This window comes from Lepus europaeus, chromosome 5 (assembly GCF_033115175.1).
Source record: "Lepus europaeus isolate LE1 chromosome 5, mLepTim1.pri, whole genome shotgun sequence".
NCBI classification, from domain to species: domain Eukaryota; kingdom Metazoa; phylum Chordata; class Mammalia; order Lagomorpha; family Leporidae; genus Lepus; species Lepus europaeus.
In genome coordinates, this window is record NC_084831.1 from 148,311,845 (window position 1) to 148,320,609 (window position 8,765).

The following is an 8,765-nucleotide window of genomic DNA, read 5'->3' on the forward strand; positions in this document are numbered from 1 at the left end:
GATAGGAAGCAGAGCAGATGGGACTCGAACCCGCGCCTTGATCACTTTGATATGGGACCCTGGCATTGCAATGCCAGCCACTGTTTCCATACAGCGAAAGGAACGATGAGGGGTCCGGCACTGTGGCAGAGTAGGTTAAGTCTCCCCCTGTGGCACCAGCATCCCATACGGGCACTGGTTGGAGTCCCCACTGTTCCACTTCTGATCCAGCTCTTTGCTGATGGTCTGGGAAAGTAATAGAAGATGGCCTAAGTGCTTGGACCTCTGCACCTGCGTGGGAGACCCAGAAGAAGAAGTTCCTGGCTCCTGGCTTCAGATCGGCTCAGCTCTGGCCATTGTGGCCATTTGGGGAGTGAACCAGTGGATGGAAGACCTGTCTCCTTATCTCTCCCTCTCTTTGTAACTCTGCTTATCAAGTAAATAAGTAGATATTTTTAAAAAAAGAAGAAAGGAGTGATAAAACCCCCCTTGTTTTATTCATCAAAATCAACTTGCGGCCGGCGCCGTGGCTTAACAGGCTAATCCTCCACCTTGCAGCGCCGGCACACCGGGTTCTAGTACCGGTTGGGGCGCCGGATTCAATCCCGGTTGCCCCTCTTCCAGGCCAGCTCTCTGCTATGGCCTGGGAAGGCAGTGGAGGATGGCCCAAGTGCTTGGGCCCTGAACCCGCATGGGAGACCAGGAGAAGCACCTGGCTCCTGCCTTCGGATCAGCGCGATGAGCCGACCGCAGCGGCCATTGGAGGGTGAACCAATGGCAAAAAGGAAGACCTTTCTCTCTGTCTCTCTTTCTCACTATCCACTCTGCCTGTCAAAAAAAAAAATTTTTTTAAAAAATCAACTTGTTATATAAATAGAAAATTCAGGGGTTTTCTGGGACAGTCTAGGATGTTAACTTACAAATGCCCCTGCTTTGTTTTAATATACACAAGGGTAAAAGGTGAAACTCAAAGGAAAAAAATTCATAGTAAAAAAGCTTTATTATATTCCTTTACTATTATAAAATGAAGTTAGAAACTGGGAGCTCCAATACATTTCTTTTTTTTTTTCCAATACACTTCTAACTGTGGTAGATTTTAAGGTAATTATGTGTCTGTTTGGTAATGTATTTGCCATCAACTTATTGCATAAAAGGCTTGCTTGTGAATTCAAGATTATTTGTAAATTTATAGCCCTCTCAAGTGAAAAGGGGGTTTTTCAGAAGTACTTCCGATTTCCAATGTCTGGGGAACCTTCCACTCGCCATCAATAATGCCGCCTCCAGAAATTCTTGTTCATATAAATCCCAGCCTGACGTTCCTATAATGCACGGTGCAGCAGAGTGCTCCGAGGGCAAGAAGTAATATCTGTATGAATTATGTTAGGCCAGCATGTGGAAAAGCATTCGTCCTGCAATTTATGCATTCGGGATGCGCCAGCGCATGTTTTGGTATTCTAAATAGATACAGGTGTTTTTAGATGAGTGGGCAGTCTTGATAAATGTTTATTGTGAGCACTGTGCAAACTGCTGATTGGAAAAAATGCTTTTTTTTAAATTATTTTTGTCTGTCTCTATTCACACTATCAAAATTGTGTGTCTCTATTACCTAGTCGAAGATCTTTTGGTTTTTATTTTTGGTTTCCAATGTAAAGATTGTGTTAATGGCACCAACTGTAGCCTCGGTGTTTGACCTACTCCCTTACTGCGCTCAGCACCTCAAGTCAATGTACCTTATAGTGCCTCACGTCCACATTTAGTCTGTTTAAGGAGATTTGGAAAGGCTCTTAGCAGGTATCAGGGGTCCAATTAAAAAGATTATGTAATACATGGCACTGTGGCGCAAAAGAGTTAAGCTGCAGCCTGCAATGCTGGCATTCCATATGCACGCTGGTTCAAGTCCCAGCGGCTCCACTTTCAATGTGGCTCCATGCTAATGTGCCTGGGAAACCTGCCACGCATGTGGAAGACTCAGAGGGAGTTCCAAGCTCCTGGCTTTGGCCATTTGGAGAGTGAATGGAAGGCCTCTCCCCCACCTCCTCCCTCCCCTTCTCATGTTGCCTTTCAAATAAATAATTACATCTTTAAATATTATATTTCATTATATTTAAGCTATGTTGTATTTCTTTATATTATCTATGACACAGTATGTTATACAATGTTGTGTTGCATTGTGTTGTGCTATGTGGCTACCATATATATATACATATATATTATAATGTCTAAGACTATAGAACTATAGTTGCAGTATAAGCAAATAATAATTCTGTCTGAATTACAGTCTAAATAATTGAGGTATATTTGGGCTAAATGATACATTCAGTCCAACTTCACTGGATAATTGCCATTCTCTTTACTTTCTGTCCTGTGACTTTAAAATGTTGGTTTTTGACTTTTCATTTGGTGGTTTTAACAGTGGCTGAGACCTCAAAACTTACCCCATCTCCTGCCTTCGGATGGGAGAGAGAGAGAAAGGCAGACCGTGTGTGTTCTTGGTGATCTCAGGCAAACGTGTCTACAATGTAGCTTAGTAACCAGTTCTGGTGTTTACCTCCCTGAGTCCAGAGAGTCGAAACAAATGCTGAAGCTGGCAGGTCCTCTTCCCTTCCCTCTGCTAACAGTGATGTCTCTGTAACTGAGCTCCTGGGATGAACCTGGAGGTGGAATTTAATCTGAAACTCAATAAGAATTACAAGGAAAAGACGCACAAAACCATGGAGCATTAAGTAAGGAATGGCTTTTGAAGTCACTGAATCAAGTTCTTTGGTAAGGCCATGGAAAAGAAACCATGAACTATTCTGTTTCTGAAAGAGTTGTTTCAGAAGCATTAGAAATTCTGGCAGGAATAAAGCAGATTACTTTCCTGAATTAGCAGGAATAAGCTTTATTCTGAAATCATGACTGTTCTATTCTAATTAAATTCAAATGTGGCTAATTCCTCTTAAGCATATTACCATTGTAAAGAGAAGACCAGAGGGGGTGGTGAATAACCTTGATCCTTGTCAATAATTAAATTGGTTGGCTTATAAAGCATAATGTCTAACATTGTAAAAATCCCAGTGTTCTACTTCTGTCTCATTAGCGAAAATAAATAGGTTAGCGTTAGGCACGCAAACTAACAAATGAATTCCACACTGTTCAAGGACATGCCAAAGGAAGCTCAGCAGTCAGGGCTGGCAACTGTTCATTCAAATTGGCTTTCCTCTACCCAAAAAGAAAGCAAGAAAAATGAGGAGATGAGCCCCCCTCACCCAGCAAAACTACTAGGTGATCTGGCCATTCGCCATGGGCCATTCGCCATGGGGCTCCTGTGCTACCGGGACATGACAAAGAGCTTCCTCCTGCACACTGAGGTGGGCAGTGCAAGGTGTCGAGGGGTCGAGGGGTAGGGTGATGCAGGCTTCCGGAGAGAGTGGGCCTGACCCCAGCTGGGCCCAGTCCCACCCCCTTCAGTGCTTCCAGGCAGAGTCCGGGCCTGCTCCTGCAGGGTCACAAGGGATGTCCCGGCCGGCGCCGTGGCTCACTAGGCTAATTCTCCGCCTGCGGTGCCGGCACCCCGGGTTCTAGTCCCGGTTGGGGCACCGGATTCTGTCCCGGTTGCTCCTCTTCCAGGACAGCTCTCTGCTGTGGCCCAGGAAGGCAGTGGAGGATGGCCCAAGTGCTTGGGCCCTGAACCCGCATGGGAGACCAGGAGAAGCACCTGGCTCCTGGCTTCGGATCAGCGAGATGCGCCGGCGGCCATTGGAGGGTGAACCAACGGCAAAGGAAGACCTTTCTCTCTGTCTCTCTCTCTCTCACTGTCCACTCTGCCAGTCCAAAAAAAAAAGGGATGTCCCTCCATAGTGAATGATTCCCACTCGTTCTCCCGCATCAGAGGAGAAACAAGTTCACGCTGTAGACAAATGGTCAGGTTTGCCTGATCCTCCAGTAAGTTTTTCCCTTTTCATGTACTAAGTAGGGTGACCCAGGAGCTGGCGTTGTGGCCCAGTGGGTTAAGCCACCACTGTGACACTGGCTGCCCATATCACAGAAGCAGTTTAAGTACCAGCTGCTCCATTTCCAATCCAGCTTCTTGCTAATGCCCCTGGGAAAGCAGCACTAGTTACAGAGACGTCACTGTTAGCAGAGGGAAGGGAAGAGGACCTGCCAGCTTCAGCATTTGTTTTGATACTCTGGACTCAGGGAGGTAAACACCAGAAGATGGCACTAGTACTTGGGTCCCTGCTACCCACATCGGAGACCCTGGTGTAGTTCCAGGCTCCCGGTTTCAGCTTGGCCTATACCCAGCTCCATCTATCATAGGCATTTGGGGAGTGAACCAGCAGATGAAAGACTCTCTCTCTCTCTCTCTCTCTCTGTGTGTGTGTGTGTGTGTATCTCTAACACTCTGGTTTTATGGAATAAATCTTTTTTAAAAATTGACATACAAACTTCATTTATATACATAGTCTAGGTCTTGGAGTAAAAAGAAAGTCAGCAATAGTAAGCTAAAGAAAAGAATGAAAAGAAAAAGGGTGAGGGGCCAGCACTATGGTGTAGAGGATAAAGCCACCACCTGCAGTGCCAGCATCCCATATGGGCACCAGTTCAACTCCCGGCTGCTCCACTTCCAATCCAGCTCTCTGCTGTGGCCTGGGAAAGCAGTAGAAGATGGCCCAAGTCCTTGGGCCCCTGCAACTGCGTGGGAGACCTGGAAGAAGCTCCTGGCTTTGGATCGGCCCAGCTCCAGTCATTGCAGCCATGTGGGGAATGAACCCACGGCTGGAAGACCTCTCTCTCTCTTTCTCTGCCTCTCTGTAACTCTGCCTTTCAAATAAATAAATAAATCTTTAAAAAAAGAAAGAAAAAAGAAGACAAAGTGTGAATGTGGCTTTGCAGACACCGTTTTTGCCTGTAGCTGCCCCTTGTCAGCCATGGTTAACTGCAGGGTCTTAGTCCACCCGTACAGGAGGGACTGGGTCCGAGGAAAGGTGAGTGCGCCGCTCGCCCATTCCCCAGCCTCCGGATCCCGGAGACAATCAGACGCAGCGGGGAGCCAAGTCTAGTAGCAAGGACTCATTTACTTTGTGCGAAACAGAACCTTTTATAGCACAAAACTGCAGAGTCATTGGGGCAGGGCTAAGGACCAACCAATCACTTAAAAAATCACCTCACGGGGGGATTTCTATAGGACTAGCCCTATGTCTATACACTTGTTACTAGTTTTGTTACCTCCCCTGATGTTGCGCAGCCAATCAGTTTTAGTGGTAAACAACTTTGGATTCCGCCCACCTTACTTCCTTTGGGCACCATCATGTAACTAATTTCCCCACAGTTAACCCCACCGTGTTCCTCAACACTGCCACTTATGGTGAGCCTTTGAGCCACGTTTCCTGTGAGCTACTTGCAGACAAAATTCCAAAGACAGCTGAAAACCTCCATGCTCTGAGCACCAGAGAGAAAGAATTTGGTTAGAAGGGGTCCTGCTTTCCCAGGATTATTCCAGAGTTTATGTGCTTTGTGCCAGAGCGGTGACATCACAGACCATAATGGCACTGGGGGCAAGTCCATCTGTGGAAAGAAATTCGATGATGAGAACTTCGTCCGGGAGCATCCAGGTCCTGGCATCGTGTCCACGGCACCTGCTGGACGCAACACAAACAGGCTTGTTTTTCATCTGCACAGTCCAGACTGATTGGTTGGATGGCAAGCAGAGTGAAAGGTGGAAGCCATGGAGCACTCTGGCTTTGAGAGTAGCAAGGCCAGCAAGAAGACGAGCATTGCCAGTTGTGGACAACTCTCATCCATCGACATTCCTTCTGTAGCTCAGGAGGGCACCCCTCCATCCCATCTGCTCGTGACATCGGTAGCTGTGCTCTCAAGTGCAGTTCTTTGGGTTCCATTTTCCTACTTCTCCTCCAAGACTAGCGGGATTGCGGAGCTAAAGTTATAAAACAAAAATGTAAATAACCAAAAAAGGGTGAAGTCTTCCTCACCCCTAAACAAGATATGGGCTTTTTTTCCCCAGAAGATTCATTTATTTCTTTGAAAACCAGAGTTACAGAGAGAGAGAGAGAGAGAGGAGAGAGAGATGCCTTGGCAAGGCCAGAGCAGGGCCAGAGCAAATGATTCACAGGCCTCACACGGCCTGCAGGCTGGGCATTCCCTGACTCCAGCACTGGGAGAACTTTAAGTCATTCTCCAAAGCCCCAAAGTCCTGAGCGGTTAGGTGGAGATGGCCTGTGTGGCAGTTCTGGTAGCCACAGGTTAAAAGAGGGAGGATTTGCCCCCTTTCACTTGCTGAAAATATGATAAGGACTTGCTCACTGCCCTTCTTGGGATCAAGTAGCCATAGTAATGGACAGGTGTCATGGGCACCCTCTGAGAGCACCTGTGCACCTGTCAAACCCCAGTGCCTCCATCCTTCCTCAGGGAAGTGTTGGTCTCCCCGAGTACCCCCTCCCCATTGAATTCCTCTCTCCCATAAAACAGGGATTTAACAGTGCCCAAGTGGAGAAAGGACACTCCCTCGCACTTCTGTCCACCCTTTGGTTTGTTTTCCTGTTCCCTCTAAAGTAAGACATAGGTCCTGTGAGAGATTTTGAAACATTTTAGCCAATTTAGGCCTTTAGAACCATAGCTGTGGGGTCTTCGCCGTGGCTCACTTGGGTAATCCTTCGCCTGTGGCGCCGGCATCCCATATGGGCGCCGGGTTCTAGTCCCGGTTGCTCCTCTTCCAGTCCAGCTCTCTGCTGTGGCCCAGGAGTGCAGTAGAGGATGGCCCAAGTCCTTGGGCCCTGCACCCACAAGGGAGACCAGGAGGAAGCACCTGGCTCCTGGCTTTGGATCGGCGCACCGCCAGCCATGGCGGCCATTTGGGGGGTGAACCAAGGAGGGAAGACCTCTCTCTCTGTCTCTCTCTCTCACTGTGTGTAACTCTACCTGTCAAATAAATAAATAAAATCTTTTAAAAAATGCAAAAAAAAAGAACCATAGCTGTAAACTTTGAAGACATTGTAAGTGAAATAAGCAGACACTAAAAGAACAAATCTTGTCTGAATCCACTTATATGATGCCTCTAGAGTAGTCAAATCCACAGATTCAAAAAGTAGAGAGCAGGCATTCAGTGTAGAGGTTAAGACGTCCCTTGAACACCCATGTCTCAAGTGGGAGTGCCTAGGTTCAAGTCCACCTCGAGTTCTGATCCAGCTTCCTGCTAATGTACACCCTGGGAGGCAGCAGGTGACGGCTCAAACACATGGGTCCCTGCCACCCACCTGGGAGACTCGGATTGAGTTCCAGGCCCTGGCTTCAAGCCTGGCCCGGCCCTGACTGCTGCAGACATTTGGGGAATGGATCAGTGGATGGGAGATCTCTTTCTCTTTCTCTGTCTTTCTGTCTGTCTCTCTGTGTCTGTCTTTCAAATAAAATGAAAAATAAAGAAATGAATAGGGGTGGATGCTGTGGCATAGCGGGTAAAGCCACCGCCTGTAGTGCCGGCATCCCATATGGGCGCCGGTTCAAGTCCTGGCTGCTCCACTTCCAATCCAGCTATCTGCTATGGCCTGGGAAAGCAGTGGAAGATGGCCCAAATCCTCGGGCCTCTGCACCCGTGTGGGAGACCCACAAGAAGCTCCTGGCTCCTGGCTTCAAATGGGTGCAGCTCCAGCTGTTGAGCCATGTCAGGAGTGAACCAGTGGATGCAAGACCTCTCTCTCTCTCTCTCTCTCTCTCTCTCTCTCTCTGCCTCTGCCTCTCTGTAACTCTGCCATTCAAATAAATAAATAAATAATTTTTTTAAAAAAATGAATCAATGAAGTAGAATACTGAGTGCCAGGGCTTCAGGGAGGGCAATGAGGACTTAGTGGATATGATATAGAGTTTCAGTTCAGGATTAAGAAAAAGTTCTCCAGCTGGATGGTTGTGATGTCTGCACAACAATGTGAACAGATTTAATGTTATTGAATGTGCATTCAAGAATGGTTACAATGGTAATTTTCTGTTATGTATAGTTTATTACAAGAAAAAAGTTACAAAAATATCTATCTGTAACATACTCAACTATACCTGGGATAAAATTACATGACGTCAGAGATTTTTTGCTCCAAACTAACCCAGTTGGAAAGATGGAGTGATAAATGGGTCATAGATGAAACAAGATTGGTTGATAATTATTTAAGCTGAGTGGCAGGTACTTGGGGGTTAATTATACAATTCTATTATTTTTAAATTACAGAATATTTCCTCTGTAATTTACCATAATCTGGGTCCTGAGGTTGCACAACTCTTTTTTTTTTAATATTTTTTGTTTATTTATTTGAAAGGCAGATTGAGAAGGAGACACACATACACACAAACACACACACACAGATCTTCCTTCTGCTGGCTCACTCCCCAAATGGCTGCAACAGCCAGGGCTGGGCCAGGCCAAAGACAGGAGCCAGGAACTCCATCTGGGCCTTCCATGTGGGTGACAGGGACCTAAGTACTTGTGCTATCTTCTGATGCTTTCCCATGCACATCAGCAGGGAGCTGGATCAGAAGCTCAGCAGCTAGGACTTAACAGTGGCCCAGTGTCAGCAGCTCTTAAGCCAAGGGATTTTATTCATAACAATCTGACCTGTAACAAAAAATTCATAGTGTTTTTTATTTGGATAAAGGACCCTTGTTACAGAGTGAGAAGCTTCCCCAAGAATTTGGATTCCCCTTTTAAACTCTAAAACCAACATAGGGCTGACTGGAGACGAGATGTGCAGACAGACTGAACTGTTCTGTGCTTGGAGGGTAAAATCCAGCCTGCGCTGTCCTGC

At 46.7% G+C, this 8,765-nt stretch overlaps 1 pseudogene; it reads left to right on the forward strand.

Annotated features, from left to right (window-relative positions):
* Positions 1 to 3,275: 3,275 nt before the first annotated feature.
* LOC133759312 (peptidyl-prolyl cis-trans isomerase A-like) lies at positions 3,276 to 5,908 on the forward strand (annotated as a pseudogene).
* Positions 5,909 to 8,765: the final 2,857 nt, after the last annotated feature.